The sequence below is a fragment of the Macrobrachium nipponense genome, chromosome 17 (assembly GCF_015104395.2).
Source record: "Macrobrachium nipponense isolate FS-2020 chromosome 17, ASM1510439v2, whole genome shotgun sequence".
Lineage (NCBI taxonomy): Eukaryota > Metazoa > Arthropoda > Malacostraca > Decapoda > Palaemonidae > Macrobrachium > Macrobrachium nipponense.
In genome coordinates this window covers 77000016-77014801 of record NC_087210.1, presented here as the reverse complement: position 1 = coordinate 77014801, position 14786 = coordinate 77000016, and the positions used below count along the sequence as shown (strand labels likewise).

Here is a 14786-nt window from a genome sequence, read left to right as displayed (position 1 = left end):
TCGCAGGAAAAAATTAACTCTACCCAATCCAATCTAAAAATTACTTAAGCCAACCTAACATAACCTAATCTGATCTGATTTGATTACTGCCCCCTACATTAATGAATTTTTCCCCAGTGACATTTTTTATAGTCAAATTTGGTATATTTTGCAGTAGCTGGGGAAAGTTGATTAATTGCTTTAGAATTTTCTATTTGCGATTAGATTTATGATAAATGAAAGTCATTTTTGCCTTGGTAACTATGCACCCCCAAAACTGTCTTCAGAAAACACGCTCAAAGTTCTCTATCACCAACTGAAAATCAAACGAAAAACTTATCAGAAAACTCGCTTTATTGCAGTAGCTGGGGAAAGTTGATTAATTGCTTTAGAATTTTCTATTTGAGATTAGATCTACGATAAATGAAATGGAGTCATTTTGCCATGGTAACTACGTACCCCCAAAACTGTCATCAGAAAACTCGTTCGAAGTTCTCCATCACCAACTGAAAATTAATGAAAAATTGTCATCAGAAAACTCGCTTGAAGTTCTCCATCATGAACTGAAGATTAAATGAAAAACTGTCATTCTGATAAGTTCCATCACCAACTGAAGATTAAATGAAATTGGTGAGTTTGTACCTCCTAAACTGTATATCAGAAAACTCACTCTAAGTTTCCCATCACTAACTGAAGATGAAATTAAGTGGGGTTCGTACCACCAAAACTGTCATCAGAAAACTCACTTGAAGTTCTCCATCACCATCTGAAGATTAAATGAAATGGGGAGTTTGTACCCCCAAAAGTTTTATCAGAAAACTCACTTGAAGTTCTCCATCACCAACTGAAGATTAAATGAATTAGGGGAGTTCGTAGCCTCAAATATGTCATCAGAAGACTCACTCGAAGTTCTCATTTCACCAACTGGAGAATAAATGAAGTGGGAGTCTCTTTTTGCCTTGGCAACTACATACTCACAAAACCTGTTATCAGAAAACTCACTTCTTAAGTTCGCCATTGCTTACCGAAGATCTCAAGACCTTTTAGCTCTGAATATCGAATGGTAATGGTACTGGCTCAGTTAATCTCCAGTAGGAAAAATTTATTTCTGTAAAAGCAGCGCAAGTTATTTTGTATGGAGTGTATAAAACTTAATTATTTTGTATGGAGTGTATAACTTAATTAAAGTGGAATGAATAAAAGCTAATACAAGTGCATTCATTGTTTATTTTTCCTTGTATTTTTTTTCAATGATTTTTGTAAAATGCTGTATACCAAACTGTGCCAAGACCTAGATAAATGCATTGCCTATGTGGGGGTTTCTTTAAGCCCACATTGTGCAGGAAGGTAAATGAATTGAGGAGAGCGCCTGGCTCAAGGAAACACCATGTTTGTGTTGTGAACTCTAATTTTATTAAAACAACTTAACTCTTAAGTAAACATAATAACAGGTACATTGTGCAAAATTAGTTGCTAAATTCATACTCATAAATGTGTTGACTAGTAAATACCAAATACTAAATTACTTGTACTTCAATATATACTTCAAGTAAGAAAACAGGAGGAAACACTTAAACAAAAAACAGAAAAAACATTGGAACCTGAGTGTATGAAAGAAAATGGCAGTGCTATTTCAGGTATACTAAAGAAAACTTCTCTCAAGTAAATATGCAGAAAACCACCTTTCTAAATTCAACATTCTCCCGGCAATAGGGGACGAAGCCACCTATTAAAGAGCACAACTTGGACCTTATCTAAATTATATCTGACAGAAAAATCCCCAATGAAAATTAGTAGTGTAGTTTCACAAACTAACAATCACATTAAGTTTTACCTGACATGCACAACTGCATGATTTACAGTGACTATAAATCTAACTTAGTAGGGGGCTTAATTACTCTACCAGACTTAGACCTAGGAAGTACATCATCATCACTCACAGTATGCATGGGCATTTGAGGATTAATACATACATCTCTATCAAGATCATCACAGGATGCATCAGCAGTAATCAAATCTTCGGATCTACCTACTTCTAGATCATACAATCTTTGAATGGGTCTAGTCACCTCTCCCCTTTTAGTTTTGATCCTTGCACTTCTTACAAGTCTATCTTTACCTTTAAACACATCTACAATAACCCCAAGAGGCCACTTAAATCTAGGAATGTTATCCTCCTTTATCAACACAAGGTCACCCTTAGACAAATCACATTTCTTATTGAATCCTTTTACAACTTGAGGCAAATTAGTTATATAATTGTTACTCCAAAGTTTCCAAAAATGTTCTAGCTTCTGGTTTCTTACAACTTCTCTTTCATTCAAGTCCCTGGAAGTCACCTTACATGGCTCTACATTTATTAAGGATTTACAGTGTGAGGCTCGTCCTAGGATAAAATGTGAGGGAGTGAGATAGTGAATGGAATCAGGTTCATCACTCACATAAGTCAACGGTCTAGAATTAATACATGATTCTATTTCTACTAATATAGTTTCTAATTCACTCTTACTTACATAGTTCAGATTTAGTGTCTTTCTCAAAGCAAGCTTAACTACCTAATGAGCCTCTCCCACCAGCCGCCCCACCCCACCAGGGAGCACGAGGGGCTATAAAGTTCCATTTGGGAGCCAAGTGGCTATATATCCTTTGTACCTCATATTTAGCAGCTACAAAAGTCTTTGCATTATCTGAATATATGACACTAGGTAAACCTCTCCTGGCAACAAATCTTCTTATAGCCAATAAGCAGTCAGACAAGGATAAAGATTCTGTAAGCTCTAGGTGTACGGCTCGTACAACACCACAAGTGAACAACAATACATAAAATTTCTTATGAGGACAATCGGCACAAAAAAAAGGGCCTGCATAATCTAAGCCTGTTACATCAAAGGGTGGAGAAGACCTTACTCTTTCTTTGGGTAATGGAGCCACAGGTTGACTGCAAGGTTTTGAATCATGCCAACGGCAACTTAAACATTCCTTCATTACTGTCTTAGCTAATCTCCTCATTCCTATAATCCAAAAGCTATTCCGTAGGGATGAAATTACAGTATCCACACCTGCATGCTTCAAAAACTCATGCTGAAATCTGATCAACAACTTAGCAAATTGACCCTTGGGAATTATGACAGGATGTTTGGTGTCATAGTCTAAGTTAGAAAACTCAAGACGACCCTAATTCTTAATAATCTTTTATCATCTAGAAAGGGTCAAGATTTCTTAATTTAGACCACTGAGGAATAGCCTTGTTACCTAAAAGTGCCTTTATTTCTACAGAAAACACTTCTCTTTGGATGCAGTAAATCAACTTCAATTTAGCAAAATCAATCTCTTCAGTAATGAGAGGGCCATCCACTTTGTTTTGACTAATTCTACAATTTCTGATAAATCTTAAGACATAAGCTGTAACTCTTAACACCTTGCTTAATTTACTGAATCGATCTAAATCTATCAAAGGGTTTTCTGGCACTCCTTGTACATTGAGACAGGCAACAGTACTTTCTGTGCTTATTTCTTCTTTATCTTTAACAACTGTGTTACCTTCCCTTACCTGGTATAGGGTGTCTTTTAACATACTAGGCCCATAGAACCACATAGTACTATCCACAAGATTGTCCGCCTAAAGACCCCGTGTTATCAGGTCAGCTGGATTGTCCTTACTTCCACAATGTTGCCAGCAACTTGGAGGTGTTAACTCTCTGATTTCCTTTACCCGATTAGCTACAAATATGTCCTTCTTACTAGCATCTCCTTGAATCCATGACAAAGCAATGGTAGAATCTGTCCAACACCTAACTCTAACACTGTTATCTAGGTTAAGGGCGTTCTTCACAAAGTTGACTAATCTTGAACACAAAAGAGATCCCATGAGTTCTAACCTCGGCAATGTAATTGTCTTTATGGGTGCAACTCTTGACTTAGAGGATACTAATGACACCTTATATGAGCTGTTCTCCACAGGTACTCGCAGGTACACACAAGCCCCATAGCCCTTTTCAGAAGCATCGCCAAACCCATGTAGCTCCATATGACTAAGCTTCTCCTAGGCCTTTTGTGGAAAATAACATTTATCTATCTGAAAATTCTTAAAATGCTGACTACTAAGAAGCCATTTCTGAAACTTAAGCTTCAACTCTGATGGCATTTCTTGATCCCAAGTCAGACCCAGTTTCCAGAGTTCCTGATAAAGTATCTTGCCGTACATAACATATGGACTAATTAATCCTAAAGGGTAAAAAATCTTAGCTATCACACTAAGGATGCTTCGCTTAGTAGAGACTACTTCTACAACAGAATCTGAGGTTATGCCATCAAAGGAGAAACTGTCCTGTGAGTTACACCACTTAAGGCCTAATACAGTATTACATCCATCAGAATTTATAAAGGGTACCTTGTCATATAACTGAGAAGTAATCAGCAAACTATTTGACACAAGCTTTGTAAGGTCCATACTAGCATCAGCAAAAATGCTACAGGCTTCACAAAATTTATCAGCTGCTTCTACAGCAAAATCCGCACCACTCAACCAATTGTCTGTATACATGTTAGCCTTCAAATCTTGCACTACACTAGTGGGGGGATACTTATCCAAATGATGTTTGATAGTGGCATTTAACAGAAATGGGCTCGCTGTGTTACCAAAGGGTACACGTGTGAATCTCATGTGCCGTATTGTACCATCGTCTCTTGGCCACAAAAATCTATGAACATCTCTGTCTTTCTCTTGTACACTAATTTGCAGAAATGCCTTTCTTATATCAGCTGTAACAGCAATGGGCCAACGACGAAAGCGAATGAGCACCTCAACCAAGTCAGGGTTGAGTGATGGGCCTGAGGACAAACAGTCATTCAACGATACACCATTGTAACAAGAGGCAGAGGCATCAAACACAGGCCTTATCTTAGTACTTGAACTGCTTAACTTCACTACTGGACGATGAGGCATATAGTACACAGGATTCACACCTGAAATTTCCTGCCTTGGTACCTCTTCTATCATGTGATCAGACTCATAACTATCAAACACTTTTTGATACTCTTTCTTAAGCTCCTTATTTTGTTCTAACTTAACCATTAGCTTACTTAACCTTTTATGGGCTATGACTTCATTATTCAAAAGTTTTTCTTTAGCAGAATCATCCTTCCATGGCAGTGCAACCTCATAGCGACCATTCACAAACTTCACGGTACTCTCAAATTCTTTGAAAACTTTAGTCTCACTATAACTTTCAACAAGTTCCCTAGGCTTAACCCCTACAGTTTCCAGATCCCAAAACTTACACAAATCTGAATCTGAAACAGAGGAGATACACAATAATTGTGGTACAGAATACGTACAAGTGCGAGTGGTTTCATACAGCCTGCCACTCAAGACATAACCAAAGACAGACTTCATGGCTACAACATGGTTAATTTGGAAGGCATCTACGGGAGAAATCAGTGCCCAGTAGAAATCTAGACCAATCAATATATCAATCTCAATGAGAGAATCATGGTGGTAATCATCAGCTAATGCAACATGAGAAAAAGAGTTAAGCACTGAATATGGTACAACAGGCCTAACCAAGGGCTGACATATTCTGGGAATCTCCGCAGCAATGATAGGCACCAATTTCTTGTCGGAGTCCCACAACTTTAACTCATAAACATTTCTGTGTTCATTTTTTCCACTACTATGACCCCCAAACTAGATTATGGCATAGGTGCACTAGTGATCCACTGTGGTCTACACTTCTTCACAAATTTGCTACTAACATATGATCTGTCTGCACCATTATCAAACATTACCTGAGCAGTGACAACAGTACCGTCACTACCACTCACTTGAACTTTGGCTGTCTGTAAAATGGTACAGTTACCACCTTGCCCTGTCAGAAGTGCCACATCCCCAGGCTTGTCACTGCCAACAGCACCTACCTTTGCTTCACTTTCTTCCTTCTTTAGGTTAATTTCCAGCCTAACACCACACATTAAGGTAGAGTGGGCACCGTTACACTTTGTACACCTTGTACGAGCTTTACACTCTCTTGACATGTGTCCACTCTTCAAACACTTGAAACATAGGCCTAAACTTCTAATTTTTCACCTCGCTCTTTTCCACTCAATTCTAGAACACCAAAACAGTTTTCTGATTTGTGTTTCTTGCCACAGAAACTGCACAATGTTTTCTTGCTTGGACGAAGCATGAAGGGCTGCGGCTGAGTACACTTGTCTTTAGAACTCTTACTTTCAATTTTCTTTTCCTCACTACTACTCTTTCCCTTAAAGGCTTCAGACCTTTCTAATCTTGAAATTTCCTTGTCTAAGAATGTCAATAACCAATCTAAATCACTTTCATGTCCATCACCATCCCTGGCCCACTCTAGCCGCAGTTCACTGGGCAAACGAGAGAGGATGATAGGTGTAAGAAACACTTCACACTGTTTACCAGTGACGCCTAGCGCCTCCAAACTGCGGATATGTATTAGAATGTCATCTCGTAATTTCCACAGCTGTGCTACGCCCTTTGGTCCGCTGACATTAATGTTGACCTGACCATTTAACAATGCCTGGACATGAGCAAAAATAATCCTTTCCGGCTTGTAGTAGCGTTCCTTCAGTAAATTGCAAGCAACCGGGTAATTAGCACTGGTATGGGCTAGTCCCTTTACTACATTCTTAGCATCTCCCTCCAGCAAAGACAGCAAATAGGTGAACTTACTGATCACTGGAAGGTCTGTTGCATCGATGTGGGAAGTATATTGATCCCAGAAGGACTGCCACTGGGTCACTTCACCACTAAACTTTGGCAGTTCCAGCTTGGGTAACTTGACGTTGGTGACATCTGATTCTTGAGATGAAGACTGACCACTTAACAGAACCAGGACCCACTGCTGCTGCTGCTAACTTCCTTATCTGGTCTTCAGCTTGTATCCTAGGCTGCACACTTTTTGTTCTAAACTCATGGGCTTCATCCAAAAGTTGTTCTAGTTCTTCTTCAGCTACATCAATTTCTATTGCTTCTTGGACTTCATCCAACTTAGCTAGTCTTTGGTCGTATTCCTTGATGGCATACTCAAATTGACTAATGGTTGTGGTGGAGGACTCCAGAAGGTCACTCAGAACCTTGGAAGCTCTTGTCACCCACCCTCGACATGTCATCCTTGTCCTCTTTAACTTCTCCATTATCTTCCCTGCACAACTTACTTATCTTCTTAGAGGGAGTGTTCACAGGGTCTGGGCACCAAAATGTGGGGGTTTCTTTAAGCCCACATTGTGCAGGAAGGTAAATGAATTGAGGAGAGCGCCTGGCTCAAGGAAACACCATGTTTGTGTTGTGAACTCTAATTTTATTAAAACAACTTAACTCTTAAGTAAACATAATAACAGGTACATTGTGCAAAATTAGTTGCTAAATTCATACTCATAAATGTGTTGACTAGTAAATACCAAATACTAAATTACTTGTACTTCAATATACACTTCAATTGAAAAACAGAGGAAACACTTAATAAACAAAAAAACAGAAAAAACATTGGAACCTGAGTGTATGAAAGAAAATGGCAGTGCTATTTCAGGTATACTAAAGAAAACTTCTCTCAAGTAAATATGCAGAAAACCACCTTTCTAAATTCAACAACCTATACCACTTGAGCATTATGGATATAGCATGAAGGAATACTGAAACCCTGTCCATAGTCGAACTTTGTTCGATGTGACGTCAGAAGCAGAGAAACGTCAGGTAAGGTTCTGATTTTTCCTGCTTCTGACGTCACATCGAACAGTCTGTCAGGCAAAGTTCGACCATGTGAACGGGGCTTTAGTTCTACCAGTGTTTTCATCATGTTATATGTAAAGGAAATAGTTACATGGTTACAATTTTCGTAAATAATATACACAGACCTCGCTGTCTTCCCAAGTAATAATCTTTGAAAAACAAATACTTGTCCTTAACATTTTACAAAATATAACTATAGTATGAGGAACATACTATCATGATCACAAAATGAATTTCCTTTGGGTAAAAGTAGCATAATCCTTTAGCTGTCTAGGTAATAATAATAAGTAACGCTCTTGACTGATGAATTTCCAGAACTCCATGAACGAAGAACATAACTGCAGTTTAACAACACAATTCCTTTACATAACAGCCTATGCTTAGAACAATAGGCAACACCAAAATAACACCTAATTGAGTTTACAATGGCATGTATGTACTCAGAATTTTCATTCAAAAAAATATTTTACTTTTGATAGATATTAAATGTGTACATTTAGTGACATTAGTAAACTTTTGATATTTTAAGCAATACATGGTGACAGTATTACTTCCCTTAAAATGTCTTTTTGGTCTTCATAAATTGAGCACATGAATAAAGACAAGAATAATGTGGGGTTTACAAAAATCCCCAATTTATTTATGAATAAGAGAGATACTAACCAGCCAGAGAGAGGGAGGGTGAAGGCCACTACAAGAGTTAAAGAGAGGACACTTACAAGAGATACCAAGAAGACTTGGAGGCAGGGTGAATTGAATATAGACCAAGCACTAGGACCTAATGAAGTCATTCACTGCTGAAATGGAAATTGACAGTAAAAGGTTTGAAAGGTGTAACAGGAGGAAAACCTCACAGTTGCACTAAGAATCAAGTACTATTAGGAGACTGTGGAAAGTGAAATAAGATGAAGAAAGAGAATATGAAAGGAGGTACAGCAAAAGGAATGAAAGTGGTTGCAGCTAGGGGCCGAACGCGCACTGCAAAGAACCTCAAGTGATGCTGGTGCACTGATGGCACTACCCTCCTATGAGGAGAGGGAGGGTGAAGGACACAAGAGCTAAAGAACTTGAGCGATATTAGAAAAAGCTGAGAGAGGTAGGGTGAAGGACGAAAAGAGAAAGAAAGAACACTTGAAAGGGCTTAAGAGTTATGAGGGAAGGTGAAGGATATTTACAAGAGTGAAACTATCAAGAACTGGAAAGAGTAAGGGTTTAGGACTTACACAAGTGAGAGAGAGAAATCTTGTACTATATAACTTCAAAAGAAGTGCACAGTATTAAGTGCCTCTTAAAATACCCAGGATTTTTACACCATAAACGACTAGTGATTTCTGATGCCTAGGTAAATTACAAAGGGAAAAAAATGGACCTAAGAGGGACAAAATGTTGTGGTAAAATCCCAAGCTGTGTGTGGGACATTTTCCTTAATTTGGGATAGTAATTATGGGCTGTGCATAAAGCACTGAGAGCACAGCATGAATATGAATTACAAAATCACAAATGTGAAGTGGAAAGGAATTACTGTACTTGTCCAATGGCAATTAAGGGTGGTATCCCCTTAGCACAATTCAAAATGAACAAGATATGCATAATCAGAAACAAATATTTTCAATGCAAAGTTTAAGTGTTATTAAAACACCATTTTACACATGAAATTGCTGACATAATTATGATGTCTAGAGGACTGAAAACACACACCTCAAATATGTATTGATGTTTCAAGCATAATATATGAAAAGGGTGAGACCAGTTATTTATATATGATAAAAAAAAAAGGATTTGGAATAGTATCACAAAGACTAGCAGGAGGGCCAAGAAAATCCCGCTGAATGAGCATACAAGACAACCTGAACTTGCTGGGAAGTCATGAAGGTAGGAAGAAAGTGCATTATAGAGATCAGATAGAACACTCACAAAAGTACCATTAGGAAAACCCAACTTAAAATCTTGTTTATTAACACTTACAGATCAGTTTAAAAAAAGATCACTGGTATGACTAATGGACAGTTCCATATTACTAAAGCAAAAGCAGAATGCCGATTTTAATTAAACCTAATACGTTCAACTTCTCAAAGTGAAAACCCACAATAGCATTGCCACTAATCTTTTAAACATTTTCTACATCTGAACATGCAAAAAAAAAAAAAAAAAAAAAATTACATAACATTTTCATGTATGGATGAGAAACGTCTCCCTGTAGCCATCAAATTAACACCTTGGATGAAGCGCTTTCTTGTGAAAAGGGAAGTTCTGACTTTCTTGGTTTCAAAAGGCTGACTTGGACTTTTATACTGTTATCATTCTTCACTTGGCTATACCCTGAAAAAACCATTACATATATTAACAAGACAGTACTGCAATATCAAAGCAATACTACAATGCACATCTAAATTAAATCTGTAAAATTCAAGTTCATTCATCAAGTGAAAATTAAATTGGCATCACCACAGTAGAGGACACTAAAATACCTCAGTAAGCTAGAGATATTAATGTACCATAACATAACCAACCTGAAGTGACGAGTGCTAGGTAGATCGGATGTTCATCACAGATCAGTCATTGTGTCCATTACCCATCCCAGTAATGGAGGAACTAAAGAATGCACAAAGGAAGGTCCTTGTGTGTTACTATATGCAACTGCCTTAGTGTTAACAACAAAATCTGAATCTCACACACACACATCACAGCATTGTGTATAAGTTGAAAAATGAAAAGGAGAGGAAAGGAATGAAAATAATTACAAGCCAAACAAAGCCATGATGGCTGAAGAGGAAGCAAAAGAAAAGAAAGACTTTTGGAAAGACTTTTGGAGACTGAAATTAAAACAAAAATTTTAGTACGAGGAAGATGATCAAAGATTTTTAAAAGTGGAACGTTTCTGGTACCTGTAAAACAAGATTTTGAGGGCAATGCACAATCGAAATACTGCAGTGTTAAGTGGTAGGGAATATTTTATTTAATGGGCAAAGATTTCTGCAAACCAAATTGGAGAACAAAATCCAAAATATAGTAGAATCTTGAAAGACCACCTCAATATACCAATTTCAGGCACAAAAAATAAAGAATGGCTGTTTCTCAAAAGCAAACTAAACTCATGAATGACACCTAAAAATCTTAATGAGCTGCAGCATGCAGCTGAAGAAATATCACTGAAAAGATCCAGTTGAGGAGAAATCCAATATCCGAGACCAGTGATTTAAACTGGGGGCTTCCAACTGGATTGCCAGATGGTGCCTATCATTTTTTTAAATTTGTTATGCTAATTGCAAAATTGCCCAAAACATTATCACTACTTCCATGTTTGCTAAATATGTCAAAAACATGACAGATATTAAAAACATAATTCAATTTTCATTTAAAATCTTATGAATTCTTTTATTTTTATAAGATTTTCCTTACTTGAAATAGTATACATAGTACAGTGCATACTTTACAAATTTAACAGCAATAAAACAAAATCCATCATTCATCCATATACTCATAAGCAATGAAGTATAATATGGTACTGTATGCAAAAAAATAAAACAGCATTTTGTTTAGCCTATAGTTGGCAAAAAATTCAGGTAATGGGGCATGGGACCTATATATATGCGGGGGGGAGGCAAAAAAAGTTTAAGCATCACTCTCCTAGACCTAACAATCATACATTGAGTTTTGACAGTCAAACACTAATATACACCCTCATAGGTATTTACAAAAGAAAACTGAGGACATTCTGAACACTAGTTATTGCAAAATGCCCAGGTTTAATGCTAAGTGGACCGGAAATATCAAATTAAAAAAAAATGCCCAGAGAAATAATGATGTCAAACTACAGCAATTAGAGAACTGCCCACTGACATCACAAGCAAAATTATTAAGATCTTCATGCCAGCCCAACTGATTCAAGTACCATTTAAGAATCGGCTACTTTTTAAGCTACACAACCAATATAATCAGGGCATTTGTCAAAAAAGCACTGATTTCAATTTAAAACACCATATCCACAAGTCCTACTTGGTGGAGGATATTTGCCCGTGACAGGCAATAATAAAGTTTCTTTGAAGTGACATTCATTCTCTATGTGCATTACTTTCTGCCTTTTCACTCTGATCTACTCCTTTGGGTTCATAATTCAACTGCCTTGATACTTTTAATCTTACCTTCCCCAAGTTTTTACCTCTCACAAAAGAAAATGTTCTCACGAAAATTCCTGATAACCAAAAAATTACTCACTGGTCTTGTTAAAATCCATTACAAACATTCGGATCAAATTTAAAAAAAACATAAAAGCCAAAATAAAAGCCACTGCGCACAAACAGCCTGTACACAGGCTGGAGAAATATTAGGTAAGAAAATCAGCTAACATACTGTACATAAAATTTTTAAGAGGTCTATGAACATTAAAAATTTATGAAGCTTTCTGAATGGTTCACATAAAAATAAAAGTTACTGGTTATCACTTTAAACTAAAAAATTAATATGATCAATGTCAAAAGAGCTAGACACTTCCTGACATACCCAGTATACATTTGTCCCCTTCTAGTAAGATACAACTGACTAGAAAAGTTAAAGCAAGTGGATAAATGAATCACACCTTTAACAAATACAGCACTTTTACTCTATTTCGGATGGTTTGTTCTACCAAATTAACTGTCTACTACAGCACCTGGAAAAATTACAAGGGTTTGCATTCATTTCAAAATATTCACTCAGCCATCTCCCCTTCCTCTGGCACCATACAGATAATGCATGACATTATCGTAGTGCACTCTCTGGCAGTATCAGTTGCTGCTTGGCTGTGACACTGAATAACATCAAAAGGTCTTTCATTCAATAACTAAAGGAGGCTTTAGAATCTGCAAATTGGTATTTATTTTTGTACAACTGTTCTATCAACATACTTTTGAAAGTTTCCACTTCATGGCAACACACACAGTAATTCTCGCTCTGTGTCAATGAGGGCTGCAACTCGCTTACCCCAGGGAGTAGTAGTAGTAGTAGTAGTAGTAGACCCAGAAGTTTCCTTGACTATTTCTTGTATCAGGTCTGCCTCGTCCTTACTATCGAAATATACTTAGGACGTTAAGGACCATATTCCTAGCTTGGCTGACAAGCCTGCGTGTTCCTGCAAGCCTACCAAAAGGGTAGGGGTGGAACCAGACACCATCTTCCCCCTCTCAATACATGTGGGCCTAAATCTAGCATGATCATCCTGGACTCTAGTTCATGATAAGGACAGCACTGCCAGCTGTAAGAGTAATAGTATTTACTTACTGTGAAAGAGGGGAGGTTAGGCTGGGGTGGTGGGAAGGGTAGGGAGGAGGTGGCAAAGTAATTTTCTTAACCCTTTAACGCCCATTGGACGTATTAAACGTTGACGAAAATTCTGTTGGGTGCCGAACCAACATATGGTACGTTGACAAAAAAAGTATTTTTTAAAAATTCGCGGAAAAATAGTTATAGGCCTACTAGGCGAAAACTTTTGAATCATACGCCTTGGGGGATGCTGGGAGCTCATGGATCAAGCTGTTGTTTTGTTTACAAGTGTGACTCGTGCGTATGCGCGAAATGCCGCCTTCTCGCACCAGCCAGCATCAGCGACGCGTCGTCCAAGAGCGATCGTTTGCCACAATCGTGTTTTGCCAAACTTTTGCGAGAGTTTGAGTATTTGTGGTGGTACAAGACGTACGTAGAGATGTCTGAACGTCGAATGGAGCGCGAAAGGTACGTTTTACCCCTCGGGAGGGATCGTGTGAGACGTATTTTGGACTTGAATGCTGGCGAGGAACCAAGCACCCAAGATGACCTCGCTCCTCAACGCCGTTCCGTGCGGACGAAAGTGTTCAAACACCACAATGTGTGTCTCGTGTGCCTTTTATAACCCTTAGGAAGCATCGGGGTTTCCTGAGGGGCATTCGTAGGCATTTGGGAGGCCTCGAACCAAAGGACATAGACGAGTACTTGTTAAGAGCTTGATTGGGAGCATGTCGCAAGTATGATATTGTCATGATACAATAAAGTTTTATACATACTTACCTGGCAGATATATACTTAGCTATAGACTCCGTCGTCCCCGACAGAAATTCGAATTTCGCGGTCAGGTGATCTACCGCCCCGCCGTTGGGTGGCAGGAATAGGAACCATTCCCATTTTCTATCAGATTTTCTCTTCCACCTGTCTCCTGAGGGGAGGCTGGGTGGGCCATTTAATTGTATATATCTGCCAGGTAAGTAGGTATAAAACTTTATTGTATCATGACAATATCATTTTTATACATTCAACTTCCCTGGCAGATATATACTTAGCTGATTGGCACCTTTGGCGGAGGGTAAGAGACAGCTAATTACTGAATAGACAGGAAAACAACATACGTTGTAGGTAACAAAAATATAAGAAACCTTGGTTCCTACCTGTGTCGGCGAAAGACTTCATGGCTACTGCCTAGGAGCTTACATCGCCTCAAGAGCCTCAGCGAGGTAGTGACCTCATGCTAAGAGTTCTTGATGGTCTATCGATGGGGTCTTATCCACTTACTCGACAGAACCTAAGGATCTTTGTCAATGGGGTCCTATCCACTTACATGACAAAACACCTTGCCATATGGCATCATCAAGGAGCATAACACCGATCCCGATCACCTGATCCTAACACCGATCCCGATCACCTGATCCTAACACCGGGGTTAGTACTACGATTGAAAGGAGTTATCCCCCCAACATCCTTTCAAACGACCATAAAAACTCAAAACCAAACAATTTTTTTAGTTATAAACAATATTACTTAAGGATCAGTACCAGCTCCCTATCCCAGCACAGTATCCGCTGATACATAAGGTCCAAGAGAAAAGCACTTTTCATAAGTCACTCTGACGTCTTTTAAGTAGCGGGAGGCAAATACCGAGTTGCATCTCCAATATGTTGCTGCTAAGATGTCTTTCATTGACATATTCCTATTAAAGGCTAGGGAAGTTGCAATTGCACGGACTTCGTGTGCTCTAACCCTAAGCAGCTTAAATGCTATCTCCTGGCATTTCATGTGAGCCTCCGTTATCACATTTCTCACGAAGAAC

At 38.3% G+C, this 14786-nt stretch overlaps 1 long non-coding RNA gene across 1 annotated transcript in view; it reads right to left on the bottom strand.

Annotated features, from left to right (window-relative positions):
* Positions 1-1188: 1188 nt before the first annotated feature.
* The window catches only part of LOC135196344 (uncharacterized), a 43914-nt gene continuing 30316 nt past the window's right edge, over positions 1189-14786 (bottom strand). Inside the window, exons 2-3 of the long non-coding RNA XR_010310385.1 lie at positions 7599-10054; positions 1189-1287 (exon numbers count right to left, since the gene is read on the bottom strand). This is a non-coding gene — a long non-coding RNA (uncharacterized LOC135196344). The remainder of the gene's footprint in view (positions 1288-7598; positions 10055-14786) is intronic.